Source organism: Tupaia chinensis, unplaced genomic scaffold, assembly GCF_000334495.1.
Source record: "Tupaia chinensis unplaced genomic scaffold, TupChi_1.0 Scaffold144814_1, whole genome shotgun sequence".
Classification (NCBI taxonomy): Eukaryota; Metazoa; Chordata; class Mammalia; order Scandentia; family Tupaiidae; genus Tupaia; species Tupaia belangeri.
In genome coordinates this window covers 121,114-137,464 of record NW_006204675.1, presented here as the reverse complement: position 1 = coordinate 137,464, position 16,351 = coordinate 121,114, and the positions used below count along the sequence as shown (strand labels likewise).

The window sequence follows — 16,351 nt, the reverse complement described above, 5'->3', positions numbered from 1 at the left end:
GATTTTCCCCAATGCACATCTTATGCAGACTAGAAAAGACCACAGATAAAGACAAAATACTAAAATTGGCAAGAGAGAAACAACAAGTGACATACAAAGGTCATTCCATCAGGCTAACTTTGGGCCTCTCAATGGAAACAATGCAATAAAGGAAAGAATGGGAAGACATATTGAAAGTGATAAGAGAGAAACAGTTTCAACTGAGCTTATTATTATAGCCTTCCAGATTACCCTTCAAATGAGAAAAAAAGATTAAAATCTTCTCAAACAAAACCTGAAAGAATTTGCCAATACCACACCAGCTCTTCAAGAAGAGTACTGTTCCAGGAAAACTAAAGAATGAACACCCAGAAATAAAGTAATAAAGGACAACCAAGACAATGGTCAACTTAAACATTGGAGCAAGTCCAGTATACCAATAATAACATTGAATGTGAATGGATTAAATTCTCCAATCAAGAGACAGAGACTGGCTGAATGGATAAAAAAACAGAAACCCTCTATCTTTTGCTTACAAAAATCCCACTCATGGACAAAGACATACATAGACTAAAAGTGAAGGATTGGAAAAAGGTTTTCCATGCAAATAGGAACCAAAAAGGAGCTGAAGTTGTGATACCAATATCTGAGAAAATACCCTTTAAAACAAAAACAGTTTGAAAAGACAAAGAAGGGCACCCTATTGTAGTATAAGTGTCAATCAGTCAAGAAGATATAATGGTTATAAATATGTATGCAACTTACACAGAAGCATCCAAACACATGAAGGAAAGGCTGTTAGAACTAAAAGGAGAAATGGACTACAGCACACTAATTGTTGAAGACCTCAGCATGTCACTATCCCCTCCAGATAGATCATCTAGACAAAAAATAGATAGAGATAATCATTAACCAAATGAGCTAAGCAGACACCTATAGAACTTCCCATCCAAAACCCACTAGTAACACTTTTTTCTCACCTTTACGTGGAACCTTTTTGAAGGTTGGCTACAAGGCAAGCCTCTATAGATTCAAGGGCATAGGAACTATACCAAACATTTTCTCCGACCATGATGGGATTAAACTTGATTTACATTTCAAGAGAAATCCTCAAATATACTCAAATACATGGTAACTAAATAATGTACTCTTGAATGACTGCTCAACTACTGAAGAAATAGATTCTGAGATCAAAAGATTCATGGAAGTCAATGATAATGAGACCACGAGTTTCCATAATCTTTGGGACACTGGTAAAGCAGTCATAAGAGAAAAGCTTATGGCAGTTAGTATAAGTAAGAGGAAGAAGAAGAGAAGGCAAACTAATCACCTAACATTGTGCCTCAGAGAACTGGAAAAGCAACAGCAAAAAAAAATCCAGAAACCTCAAAGAAAAAGGAAATAATAAAGATATGAGCAGAAATAAGTAAAATAGGAAATAAACAAGTTATACAGAAAATAAGTGAAAGTAAAGGCTGGTTCATTGAAAAGATTAGCAAAATCACTACACCTCTAGTGAGACTTATTAAGAAGAAAAGAGAAAGGAACCAAGTGAATCAAATCTGCAGGCAATATAACAACATAGAAGAAATGCAAAGCATCATTAGAGGATACTATGAACAACTATATGCTAATAAACAAGAAAATATGAATGAGATGGACAAATTCCTGGACACATTTATTCTACCAAGGTTGAGACAGGAGGATATAGAAAGTCTGAATAGGCCCATAACAAATCAGGAGATTGAATCAGTAATAAATAACCTCCCCCGCCAAATAAAAGCCCTGGCCCTGATGGACTCACTTCTGAATTCTACAAAACTTTCAAAGAAGAGTGCTCATTAGGTCTAAAGATCCAAAAGACAGAATCTTTTTCTAATTTATTCTATGAAGCCTCTATCACCCTTATCCTTAAAACATAAAAGGACAGGACAAGGAAGGAAACCTATATACCAACATCTCTGACATATATAGATGCAAAGATTCTCAACATGATACTAGCAAATCATATCCAAAGCTTATAAAAGAGATTATACATCATAATCAAGTAGGCTTTATTCCAGGAATGCAAGGTTGGTTCAACATACACAAAACCATAAATGTAGTACACCATATTAACAGGAAAAAAGATAAAAACCGTATGATCATACGAATTGAAGCAGAAAAAGGATTTTATAAGATACAAAACCCCTTCATAATAAAGACTTTCAGCAAAATCAGCATAGAAGTTTCATTTCTCAACACAATAAATGTCATATATAAATAACCTATAGCAAATATTATCCTGAATGAAGAAAAGCTGAAAGCTTTTCCTCTGAAAATGGGTACAAGACAAGGATGCCCAATTTCTCCGCTCTTTTTCAATATAGTACTGGAGGGACAAGCAGTTAGCGTAACGATTATGTTGCTGAACTCCCAAGTAGTTGACCATGTTTCAAGTCCTGAACCCAGTAGCCTAAACTCATGCCAAGTGCAAGTGTGTGCATGCTCATGATCCCGAGAGGAGAATGGTGGAGAAGAGATTGTAGCATGGCTATCCCGTCTGGGAGATGGAGGGGGGTGATTTCTTGCTTTCTGTCTCTGTGTCTTTCTGGCGAGCACATGCACCCTATAGCAAAAACCTCTCAAAAAAAAATTACATATGGTATTGGAAGTCCTTGTTAATGCAATCAGAAAAGAGGAAAAATAAAAGGTATTCAAATAGGAAAAGAAGAGGTGAAACTCTCCATTTGCAGATGACATGATAGTATACATAAAGGACCCAATGGTTTCCATGAACAAAATCCTGGAAGTAATACATGAATAAAGCAAAGTTGCAGGAAACAAACTCAGCATACAGAAATCTATAGCATTTCTATAAACAAAGAACAGGCTGACTGAGACAGAACTCAAAAAAGTAATTCCATTTACCACAGCTACAAAAGGTATAAGATTCTAAGCAGTAAATATAATCAAAGAATTTTAAAAACTCCATGAGGAGGGATCAGTAGTTAGAGTAATGGCTATGTTGCTGGACTCCCACATAGTCAACTGCAGTTCAAGTCCTGGACCTGGTGGCTTAAACTCACGCTGGGCGCGTGTGCGTGTGTGCCCAAGATCCCGAGAGGAGAAGGGATTGTGGCATGGCCATCCCCCCTGAGGGGTGATTTCTCACTTTCTGTCTCTCTGTCTCTCTCTGTCTGTCTGGCAAGCACACGTGCCCTATAGCAAAAACCTTTCCAAAAAAATAAAAAATAAAAAACTCCATGAGGAAAAATATGAGAAGCTTTAAAAAAATTAAAAATGACACAAAAAAAGTGGAAGGACATCCCATGTTCCTGGACTGGAAGGATTAATATAATCAAAATGACAATTCTATACAAAATAATCTACATATTTAATGCAATCCCAAAGTACCAGACACATTCTTCACAGATATAAAAAAATATAATTATAAAAATTGTCTGGAATCATAAAAGACCTTGTATTTCAAAAGCAATCCTGCATAAAAGGAGTGGAGTGGGCGGCATCTCACTCCCTGACCCAAAACTATATTACAAAGTTCTGATAATCAAAACAACACGGTACTGGCATAGAAAAACACATGTGAACCAGTGGAACAGAATAGTGTCCAAAAATAAATTCCCAAATATACAGTCAACTGATTTTTGACAAGTGATACCAGTCAATCCAGGGGAAAAGAAAAGTCTTTTCAACAAATGGTGCTGGCAAAACTAGATTTCCACCTGCAGAAAGATGAATCTGAACCTCTATTACCACTGACAAAAATCAACTTAAGGTGGATTAAAGGTCTAAACCTAAGACCCCAAGCTATAAAACTGCTCCTGTAAAACACTGGGGAAACTCTGGGAGATATTGGAGTAGACAAAGACTTCTTAAGTAAGACCCCAAAACACAGTTGATAATCTCCCAAATAGACAAGTGGATTATATCAGATTAAGAAATTTCTGCATGGCAAAAGACATAGCAATTAGTATGAATAGACAGCCCTCAGAATGAAAAAATATTTTTGTAAATTATGCATCATGTAAGGGACTGATAACCAGAATACACAAGAAACTCAAGCAGCTCTTTGAAAAAAAACGATGATCAACCTTATTAAAATATAGAAGGAGTTAAAAAAAAAAAACAAAAAAAAAAACAAAAAAAACAAACAAAAGAACACTTTCTAAAGATTACACACACGAATAGCCAAAAGGCATTTGAAGAAATGCTCAGCATCTCTCATTATAAGGGAAATGCAGATCATAACAACAATGAGATACCTAACCTTACCACAGTCAGAGTGACTTAGAAAAATGATAACTTTTGACAGGGTTGTGGTGAAAGGAGAACTCTTTTACACTGCTGGTGGAAATATTAACTGATACAGCCACTGTAGAGAACAATTTGGAGATTCCTCAAAAATCTACAAATAGAACTACCATATGATCCAGCAATACCACACTTTGGTATCTACCCAAAGGACAGAAGAACTCTTAATGGGAAAAGTGCTTGCACACTGATGTTTATTGTGGCATCATTTACAATTGTTAAGACATGGAACCAACCCAAATGCCCACAAACAGATGAACTGATTGAAAAACTGTGGCACATATAATCTATGAAATACTATTCAGCCATTAAAAACAAGACCTGGATTTTGGCCTAAAGTGGATGAATATGGAAGATTTACTGCTGAGTGAAGTAAGCCAGGCTATGAACAAGAGTCATTATATGTGTCCACTAAATACAGTACCAAGTGTCTGTACTGTATGACTGAAACCAATTGACTAAAGGATATAGAAACACAGTAAATCGTTATGAATATCAGATATAGTGTTTGTGAAATAGTAGAGTCTGAGGAAGGAAATTTAGAAAAAAATATAGAGGCAAAGCATTAATAGGACAAAGAAATGTGATATTAACTGTTGAAGATAATTTTATAGTATTATCAATTTAACAAATTGGAAATTCACTTTGTAATTTACATCACATGATTGAATGTATAAAAGAACAAACAAACAATAAATGAAAAGAGTGTGCAGCTTCCAAAGCAGTCTCTGGTCTTGTTTTGCTCACACCTCCAGTTTATTTCCAAACAGCCCTATTCTTCTAGCTGGAGAATCTTCGTTCATATCCTATTTAAGACTTAAAGAAACTGTGGACTTGTAAGGATATATTGTTTTTAAACAAAATATATATTTTCAGCTATTTTATGTTTAAGCAGAATCGGAGGTCAAATTTTTTCTTCCCTTTGTAAGTCACAGCAAGAACCAATTTTTTTTTAGTCTTCTGGTATATGTTCTTCATTCTATTTAATTAGACTACATGTCAGTTTTTGTACAATTACTATGCCATTTTTGATTAGAACAGTATTATAATATATTTTGGGATTAGAGAGTGCGATGTCTCCTACATATTCTTTTCTTATTTTTTAAGCCTTTATTTATTTGATCAGGAAAAAGGACAATTTCAACATCAACTTGTCACCTAATTGTAAATTTGAACTTTGTAGGATTTACTACCCTAGACACCACACCTACTGACTACACAAAATAAAATAATCTTCCTTCCATTCGCCAATGTTTGCATGCTGGAAGAATAAACAGAATCCCTTGCAATAGCCAACACTGTTGCTTGGCCCAGGTGTATATCGCATAGCAAATCAGAGCCATACAAGGCCAAGAGCATTGTTACTTGATAACTGAACAAGTAAAAGTATTATTGGAACAGTTACAGGTGCACACACACACACACACACACACACACACACACACACACAAGCAAGCAGGTTCATTAGTATTAAACAACTTACACTGAGTGTAAGATCAACTAATCTGCATGAGAAAGCCTATGCCAATCCAGCAGCTAACTTGGAACCACCCAAACCAACTTTCCTAAATCAAATTACACTTGATATAAAACTCAGAGTTGGAGGAAGTCCTCTAAGTCAGAAATAAATTGACTTTCAATGTAAAGTCAATTTTGAATTGACTTTCAATGCATCAGATGGGCTAAAACAACATGGCTTAGTCACGTTGAAATCGACATTTATACTCATAAGACTCGAATATTTTGTCTACTATTCCTCCCTATGTCTGAATACAGAATTCATTAACTGCTCAGTTCATGTAGTGACTAAAACTTGTCACTAGCTCAAGTATTAAACTAATACTTATGTGCCCAAATCCTTGCAACTATATTCAGTGCTCTTAAACCATTAATTCCTACCACCCAGCTTTATAGTACTGTTCTTATATCTGAAGAATTTTTACCAAAACAATTAAACTCATGTTTTATAGAGAGTTTTTTTCTAGCAGACCACAGATTTACTCTGAAAATAATGAGCCAATCATAGCAGACTTACCACAAATAGTAAGAAAGCAAAATATGCTAACATGGGGTTGCTATAAAAGTATTTTTCTTGGTCCATCATCATAGGTGAGATCTAGTGAGTTCAGGGATAAGATAAGACAGTCTGTTGATAATTTACCCTGGTAGAACCCCTGTATCCTTCTCTGTCTCTTTCTCTCTGTCTCTCTTTTCATTATTTTAATTTTTTTTAATTTTAAGGTAAGTTTTTTTTGGCTCTGAAATCCTCCTTTATCTTTGTAATAATACCTTCTCTTCCCCCTCATCTAGGCAAATAGAAAGGTTAAGCCAGAAGAAGACTGAGTCACCATGAGATTTGAGAAACAGTGATTTCATGTGGCACACTTGTGCACTATGCAGTTTTCATTTTTTTGTTTTGTTTTTAAATAAGCATATAAAAACTTTTTGCTTTTTTCCTTTTTTCGCTTGTTCTCTCTCTTACTTTTTTTTTTTTTCTCTTTGTCTTTTACCTCATCACTTTACTGCTCAGCCTCCATACACTGAGTGTCTAGACAGGTCAAAGGGAAACTTTGACTATATTCAAATACTATTTGGGTCCTCATATTGCTCAACTCCCACTGAATCTGTGATGCAAAGGGAGAAAAACAAAACACCAAAGGGTTTGCAGACCACATCCTCCTGTTCGCCTGATTGCTCAGATTAATTGTGCAGAAATTAGGAAGAAACAACCCATCAGATGACTGACTAGAAATTACCACAGGGGCAAAGGAAATATGAGAAACAAAACAAAACAAAACAAAAAACAAACAAACCAAAAAAAACCCTCTTCCCAAGGGGAGAGACTGATGTCTCTTCAATAAGAGACAGTACAATAGGGCTCACAGAAATGTAGGATAAAGAATTGATAGCATTCATAGTGACAAAACTAACAGAGATGAAAGAGAAGAGAGAAAATGAGTACCAGAAAAAAAATGAGTTCCAGGAAGTGGGGAAGTTCCTGTGAGAGCTGAAAGAGGAAATACACACCATAAATAAGAATCAAATTGAACTGTTGGAGATGAAGGCTATACTACAGGAAATCAAAACCTACTTTGAAAGTATTAAAAGCAGACGAGTTTATACAGAAAATAAAATCTTAGATGTAGAAGGCAGAATCACTGGACTAGTAAAATCCACCTCAAAGGCTGAGAAAATAGAAAAACAAGCAAACACCTGAAAATAATATATGAGAAATATTAGATACTATTAAATGTCAAAAGATTCAGATAATTAGTATCCTGGAAGATGAAGATACTAATGAGACCAGTAGCTAGCATAACGACTATGTCACTGGACTCCCATGTAGTTGACTGTGGTTTGAATCCTGGATCTGGTGGCTTGCTCTCATGCCAGGCGTGTGTGCAAGTGTGTCCAAGATCCTGAGAGGAGAATGGAGGAGAAGGGATTGCAGCGTGGCCATTGCCCCTGGGGGATGATTTCTCACTTTCTGTCTCTCCCTGTCTTTCTGGCAGCAAACAAAACCAAAAACCCTCCAAAAAAAAAAAAAAAAAGATGAAGAGACTAATAAGGGCATTAATAATCTATTCCATGAAATCCTAGAAGAAAACTTCCCAAATCTAGAGAAGCACTCAAAGATCCAGATTAAAAAAATACAAAGGATCTCAAATAGGATCAATCCAAGAAGATCTTCTCCAAGACATATTACAACCAGATTGATCAAAACCACAGACAAAGACAAGATACTCAGACTGGCAAGAGAAATGTCAAGTTACCTAATATTCCATTAGGCTAACAGCAAACCTCTCATCAGAGACAATGTAACCAAAAATAATGAGAAGATATATTCCAAGTGTTGACTGAAAAACAATTTCAACCAAGAACATTATATCCAGCAAGATTATCCTTAATATGGGAAGAGAAGACAATAACATTCTTAGATAAACTAAACCTGAAATAATTTGCCAACACCAGACCAGCTCTCCAAGAAGTTCTTAAAGGAGTGCTATCCCAGGAAAACTAAAGTCAGATACACAGAAATAAGAGATCTAAAACAGTTAAGAAAATGGCCAGCTTAATGGTAAGGACAAGTCTAGAGATGTCTTCCAGAATTTAAATGGAAAGATAAGATCACAACAGAGGATAAAGTACATGACTTTGAACTGGGGAAATAGAATTTTATGGCTTTTGACTAAAACATTACTGATCTTCTATGCTTGTTTTTCAGTGGTAAGGAGTATCCTCTTGAGTTGTGAACATGTCCACGTACCTCCTATTCTAAAAGAATCCTAACCTTTTTCCTGGCTTTAAGTATTAAGCAAATTTCTTTTAACATTTTTTGATTTTGATGTATTAAAGCTAAAATGGCTTTTATTGAAATTAAAAAATATATATATTCAAAAAATACCTAGTGACCACAATAAGTTACATAGCCTGAGCTATGTGCTATTTTATAGTATTTTCATTCTACCCACAGATTTTCAAGCCTAAAGTCAACTTTTGTTCACAGATATGTATATATCAGCTAAAGTTATTATTGAAAGTAGTTAGATTAATTAACATATTTTGTGAATCAATACAATGTGAGAAAGAATAAAGGAATGGAGAGCAACTGCAGAGACAGGGTGGGAGGAGGATGGAATATGGCAGATAGTGGTAAATAGGGGGAGAAATACATAAACAAGAAAGGAAAAAATATTTGTTGATTATAAAATGTATGATTAAACCACTTTACAGTACATTATGGCTGGAAAATTGCATTTTGTATGCAGTGGTGATGTTCAGTGAAAGTATGTAAAATAAATTAATTAAAAAATTTTTTTGTCCTAAAAAAGAATTCAGAAGATTACATGGTATACTACAGAGCTTCCACCAATCACAATATTATGATCTAGTTTTATGACAAATCTTCACAATATCCAGAAGGGAAAGAACATCAAAGGTGTCATGGTGGCCTCACTTAGCAGGGAGACAGACCTTAACATACAGAATACATGTACAAAATGTAATAGGGTGAACATTATGGCTAATGACTGTAGTTTCTCCTTGTGAACCAATACTCCCTACAAAATAAGGTGTGCCTCAATTGCTGTTTATTTAAGGTTACTTTTTTTAAAAAAAACAGAGCTATATAGTACCTGATGAAGGAAAACACGTAAGGAAGCAGTCATGAGGCTTATCATGAAATCATACAAATAAAATTTTTATAAACACAGAATGCACTCTGATTCATAACAGATGGCAAAGGACAAAGTAAAAATAAAAAACTATCTGGTGGCTATATACAGTTAAGAGTTGTATCTTTTATAAAATAAAATAATTGTTCTAGACTGACAGAAATCAATCTTTAATGTTGTTCTGTACTCTAATATCTCCTGTTTTCTCCAATGTCCTCCTTCAGTATGGCGATAATTGTTTTGGTGATTGCCACCCCCTCCCAATGCCTCCCATAAATACTCTATTTGCCACTGGAGTGTGCATGGTTCTGACCACACCCATAGTTCCCGTAATTATATCCAAGAAAATTGTATCCACTATAGTTTTTTTGTTTGTTTGTTTGTTTTAGCACTACAGGAACTATTGCAATTTCCATATCCTTGATCATAATAGTATTAAATCCTTGGGTCTAATTCTGCCCCTAACCTCTACCACTACCCCATCCACCAGCTGCAACACTTCTGCCTTGTTTTTGTTGTTATTGCTGTTGCCCATATATCCCTTTGGGTTGTGCAACCTTGATTTCACACTTCCCAGAGAACAATTTGATTGTATCTGCTTTCTAGTAGTTTCTTTACTGATTGTTCATCTGTATATGTGATAAAAACAAAATCCTCTTCCTTCATTTGCTTTTGTATCCATGGGTAGTTCAATGTTTTCAGTCTCTCCAAGGGGTCTGAAATATTCCTTGCCTTATTTTTCAAGAGTATCTGGTTTCAGTCCACCCATGAAAACCTTTTTGTGAGATCTGACCGTTTTGGAGTCTATCAACCTGCCATCCAGTTTGTATTCTTTTAATTCCAAAACCTTATCAACACTAGCAGCATAATTGAAAAGTACAAACTGGAATCCTCTTGATCTTCCAACGATTGGATCTATTTTAGTTGTGCAATCTGCAACTTCCCCAAATCTAGACAAGTAGATTTTTCTTGCTTTTTTCTCAGCTCAAGCCTGCAATAAACATTTTACTGTCATCCTGCTGATTCTTGCTGCCATTGATCTTGAATTCCTTCGGGAATTCCTCTTTGTTGCTGCATTCTTCCACGTTCTCCAACGAAGCAGAACTGTTGGCAGGAGGCAGTTACCAGCCTGCAGTTCTGGTCCTCGTAGCAATGGCTGGCTGGGCAGCTGTGAAGTACTGGATTTTAAACGGCGGTGAAAGAGATCTGGAAGCCCACTTCACTCTCCCTTTACAGTCTACCCACCTGCTAGTCGGAGGGCTGCCTGGAGGTGAAGTGGTGTTAGGCCTAGCGCTCCCCTCTACCCCTGTCGCGGAGCTGGGAGCTCCGGAAGGGAGGAGAGAGCAAGTTGCCGTGGCGAATGGTAAAGACTGAAGAAAGGTAAAGTGGTGGCACATGAGAAAGCCCGACAGGGACCTCAATCGTGGCACTCCCGGTGAGGTCGCAGGAGAGCAGACGGGCTTGGGATCAGAGAAGAATCGGAAAAGCAAAATGAAAGAGTTTTGAGAACTTTTTTCTCTGGTATCTGGTTCGGCCCAACCGTCAATCCCGCCTTTTTTCGGCTTCTGTCCCGTTGTGCGAAGCAGTTGTGGCGGTGGCCACGAGCGGGTTCACCAGTCTGCCAGCCCAGCGCTCGAGTGTTTTGTCCTCGGGCAGCGGATCAGAGGGCCGGCATGATTTAGCAATGGGTTTTTCAAAGATGACTATTACTGTGTTGAGAAATAACACTTCTATGCTGATATTTTAGACTATAAATCATAAATGGATCTAGTACTTTATCAAATGTCTTTTCTGCATCAATTCATATGACCATATGGCTTTTAAAATCTTTTTTTTTTTTTTTTTAATGTTAATGTGTTGAGAAATTCTCACTATCTTGTTGAGAACTTTTGCAGCTATATTCATCAGAGATGTTGGGCTCTAGTTTCCCGTTCTTGTCTCGTGGGGGATGAGGATGATGGAACAAAGGTTCCTTTTAGTTGATCTTCAGAACTAGTTTGAGTGGAATTGGGGTTAACTCTTCTGCAGAAGTTTTGTAGTATTCAAAAGTGAAGCCATCCTTACATGGGTTTTTCTCTTTTGGAAGATTATTACTAGTTCAACCTCGTTTCTTGTTATGGGTCTCTTAAAGCTTTCTATGACTTCCTGCTTCAATTCTGGTAAATTATATGTGTCCAGGAATTTGTTGATCTCATCTAGTTTGTGGTGTTCATTGGTGTAGAGTCATTCATAGTATTCTCTAATGATGTTTTACATTTCTGTTATGTCTGTTGTAATATCACCTGTTTCATTGTGAATCTGATTTTGTTTCTTTCTTCTTGTTAATTTAGCTAGTAGTCTGTCCATTTAATTTCTCTTCTCAAAGAATCAGCTTTCTGGATAGCTTGTTTATTCTCTATTTCATTTATTTTTGGCTTGGAGTTTTATTCTTTCTCCTGGCATTTTTGGATTTCTGTCCTCACTATTCTCCAAGGCTTGTTATTGGGTTATTTATCTCCCACATTTTTGTATTTTTTTAATGTGCAGTCATTGCAATAAATGTCTACTGCTTTTGGTGTGTACCATGTTATAAAAAAAGTATGTGCTCATTTTCATTGATTTCACTAAATGTTTGAAATTCAGTCTTCATTTTGTGGACAGAAGTCTGACTGCTTTTCCTATTTTTCCAAAATCTTTTCAAAAGGGAACTGGGGAAGTCATGCTCACAAACATTAACAGACCATTTATTTTCTATTGACAGGATTCTTCCTACCTCTTTTTCCTGACATAGTATCTTTGAGATGTATATTTCAACCAATTACAGTGTATTCTTTTGCTTATTTCTTCCCAAGACACGGTACTTCCCTTTTCCTTAAGATGTAGATTAAGCCTTTCTTTAACTAAGACAGGGATCTTCCCTTCCAATCGCCCCGACCTAAGAATTTGTGGAACCCACCTATAACCTACAAGACCCCGCTTCTGCATGTCCTGCCTTTTTGGGCCAGACCAATAGGAACTATTTTAATTAAATGTTGTCTGTCAATCTCAAAAGCAAATAAAAGGAACCTCTGTACATGATCCGGGCCTAGGTCACTCACAGTTGGCTTGGAAATGAACCGCATTAATTATTAATTATTAATTTTACAGTTGGTTATATTTTTCCGTCGACAATTTCTTCAGTGGTTGTGAAAGGTTTTTGCCGGCAACTCGCTGAACCTCCTTGTCCAGGGAGTGTTACGGCAACGGTGACCCCAATCCACCACAAAAGTCGGTTCTTGATGTAAAATACAAGAGGCTTTATTGCTAGCGCGCTAGTACTCCACTCTCAGTCATACAAGACATGAGAACAAGTGAAATCCCGAACAAAGGAGCATTCAGGTTATATAGACATGAGTCCGTGGGGTGAGGGGAGGAGAGAGTGAGGAAGCAAGATAAGGGGTTTCAAGGGTAATTTTATGGCAACCCTGAAGTTGCTTGCTCAGGCAAGACGAAAACGTTTTTCTTTACAGTTGTAGCCATTTGGTCAGGTTTGCAGGAGTATTTGATCTGGGTTTCCGGGGCTAGCAGAAGGGGGGAGTTTTACAATACAAGGGTCCAGGCTTTCTGTAAGGTGCTAAACTAGCTTGCTAGACTAGTTTGCAAATGACTCCGGGCTTCCTGCAAGGTGCTATGCTAACTTGCAAATGGCTCTGGGCTTCCTGCAAGGTGTTAAGGAATTACCCCAGGTTTCCACAACTTCAGCGCCATCTGCTTTAGTACAGAAGCGAAAGAGGTAAAGGTTAGACTTTATCTTTGTAAGACAGGATAATCTAATTTTGTTCTTACAGTTGCTAATTCATTTCCTGAGTTGGTTGTTTAGTTTCCTTGTGTTTGTGTATTTTAGGAAGTTCTACCAGAAATTATTATTGTTCAATTCTTTCATAGTCAGAGAGGATGATGGACATAGTTTCTATGTCTTTGAATCTTTGAAGACTTATTTTATGCTCCATCATCAGGTCAATCTTCATAACGGTTCCATATGGGGCTAAGAAAACTGTATCTTTAGTAGTGGTTTAATGGATGGTTCTATTAATACATTTCAGATCTATTTGATATATTGCTTACATATTATATATCTGTGCTTATTTGTTGTCTAGACAATCTGTCCAAAGGAGATAGTGGGTATTGAGATCCCATTGCAATCAACATAAATTTTTAGATCTAACAGTCTTTCCTTCACATGTTTGGGCGCTCCTGAGTTGGGTGCAGAGATACTTATAAGTGCTATATGTTTTTGGTCAGTTACCTCTTTTAGTACTATGTAATGCCCTTCTTTGTCTCCTGACTGTTTTTAAAGCCTATTTTTTTGTTTGTTTTAGAAATCAGTATCATTACTCATACCCTTTTTTGTTTTCTGTTTGCATGGAATACTTTTTATAGCCCTTCACCTTTGGTCTAGAAATGTCTTTATCCATGAGGTACTCATTTTGTAGGCAGCCAATAAAGTGTTCCTATTTTTTTTATCCATTCAGTCTGTCTGCATGCATTGATTGAATAACTTAATCCATTAATATTCAGTGTTATTATTGATACTTACAAACTTGTCCCTGCCATTTTCTTAGTTACTTTATTGTTTTCTTATTGCTGTATGTCTCGTATAGTGCTCCCTTCATTACTATTTGAAGAGCTGGTCTAGTGTTGGTAAATTCTTCTAGGTTTTGTTTATCTAGGGATGTTTTCTTTTTTCTCCCCATTTGAAGAATAACCTTGCTGCATATAGTGTTCTTTATTGAAATTGTTTTCTGTTAACATTTTGACTATATCTTTCCTTACTAGCATTGTTTCCGCTGAGAGATCTAATGTTAGTCTAATGGCTTACTTTAGTAGGTAACTTGACATTTCTCTTTCCATTTGTAGAATCTTGTCTTTGCCTGTGGTTTTGGTCAATTTGGCTATACAGTCCTTGTTAGAGGATCTTCTTGGTTTGATTCTATTTGTGATCCTTTGTATTTCCTGAGTTTGGAAGTTTGAATGTTTCTCTAGGTTTGGAAAGTTTTCTTCAGGTATTTCATGGAGTAAATAATCAATGCCCTTATTGGATTTTCACCATCTGGGATATTAATTATGTGAATATTGAGTGTTAAATGCTATCTAGTATTTTCCATATGTGCCTCACTCACAAGTTTTATATTTTAATTCTTTTTGTTGGTACTTTTCTAGGTCAGAGTTTTTCTTTTCTAGATCCAAGATTCAATATTCTGCATAACTTTGTTTGGTATTAATACTATCAGTAGAGGTTTTGATTTTCTGTATTATGACCTTTATTTCTAACAGTCCAATTTGATTCTTTTTATGGTGTCTTTTACTTCTTTCAAATAGGGAAAGGACTTTCTCATCCTCTGAAGTTTCTTGTCTTTATTCCCTTTTATCTCTCTCTCTCCTTTTTTTTTTTTTTTTTGTCACTGTCAATATTCTGATTTTTTTTTTTTCTGGCGTCTCTGTGACTTTTATAGTTCAATCTATTGTGGATGTTGAGGAGTGTCTTTTCCCTTGAGGGAAAGATATTTTCTTAGCTTTCTATTTTTCTTATACTTCTGTGTTGGTTTCTGGTCATCCAGTGGATTATACATTTCTTTTTAGTTCCCTGAAGTTAACCTGGTAGTGTTGGGTAATAGATGTGCTCTACTTCTTTGATGTGTTCTACACAGAAGGCAACATCTTCAAATGAGAGAATGGTATAGGTAGCCAACTTGAGGTGCTTGTTTCCTTTCCAGATTCTCAGGACCAGATGTACCTGGGGCTAAACTGGAAGATGTAACTGAAGAAAAATGCACAATTTGCATGACACACTATATGTCTCTATTTCATTTAGTTTTGTCACTGTAAATATTCTCAATTGTTCCTGTGACATTTCTATGAGTTCTATTGCACAGTGCATGTGGTACAGGCTAGTAACATAGAAAATATCAAAGTATACCAGGTATACCAAAAGGAGCTCTCTGTAGCTTCACCACTCTGTCTCACTGGGGCTGGCCCAGCACCATTGCTGAAACCAAGAAAATCCAATGATGTATGTGGGGCATGGGGAAAATGATAAGTACATTCAAGCAAGATTTTTCTTTATTGTAATGTAGTCTTCATTTCTAGAAGCACTCTTTGTCTTATTTTTTTTCTTTTTCATCTGTGTGTATTATGTCTATCTCTCTTTTTAAATTGTTGAAGGACTTTTCATCTTCTGTATTTGCTTGTCTTTTTCTCCTGCATCTCTTTTAGTTTAATTATTATGACTATTGTGAAATTTTATTCTGCCATTTCTGTGGTTCTATTGTGTTGGCTGTGAATTAGGAGGTTTTCTGCTCCCTAGAGGAAAAGATATTTCCTTATATTCTCATGTTTTTTGTTTTTTTTGTTTGTTTGTTTTTTGTTTTGTGACTCTATATTGGTTTTTGGTCATTTGATGGGTTATATACTTCTTTATTGTTTTTGGAGTTGATTTTGTAGTGTCAAAGGGGAAGAAGTGCTCTACTCTGATGTACATTATTGGGAGAATCCTTTCTTCCTGTCAGAAAGGGTATATGAAGCCAGTTGAAGATTTTTGGCTCCACTTAAAAATACCTTTGTTAAAATATATATTTTTTTATATGCAATCACTACACATCAATAGATTGCAAAGTAAATTTTCCCAACATGAATTCACACCAACACAATTGAGGATACTATACACATTATCATCAAGAGATAATAATCCATTTCTGACTCTCATAAACGTCTCGCTCCAATATTTTTCTCCTAATGAATTTCTTAACACTCTCCCCCTTCTCCCAGCTTCTTCCCACATTGTATCCAGTATTTGTACCATTTTGTCCCACAACTGCATTTTGTCCCACCTTACTGAGGTACAGCACCATTTCAAAAAAGGCAAGCTT

At 36.2% G+C, this 16,351-nt stretch overlaps 1 pseudogene; it reads right to left on the bottom strand.

The window, feature by feature from the left end:
* Nucleotides 1–800: 800 nt before the first annotated feature.
* LOC102494780 (heterogeneous nuclear ribonucleoprotein D-like pseudogene) lies at nucleotides 801–10,585 on the bottom strand (annotated as a pseudogene).
* Between the last annotated feature and the right edge of the window lie 5,766 nt (nucleotides 10,586–16,351).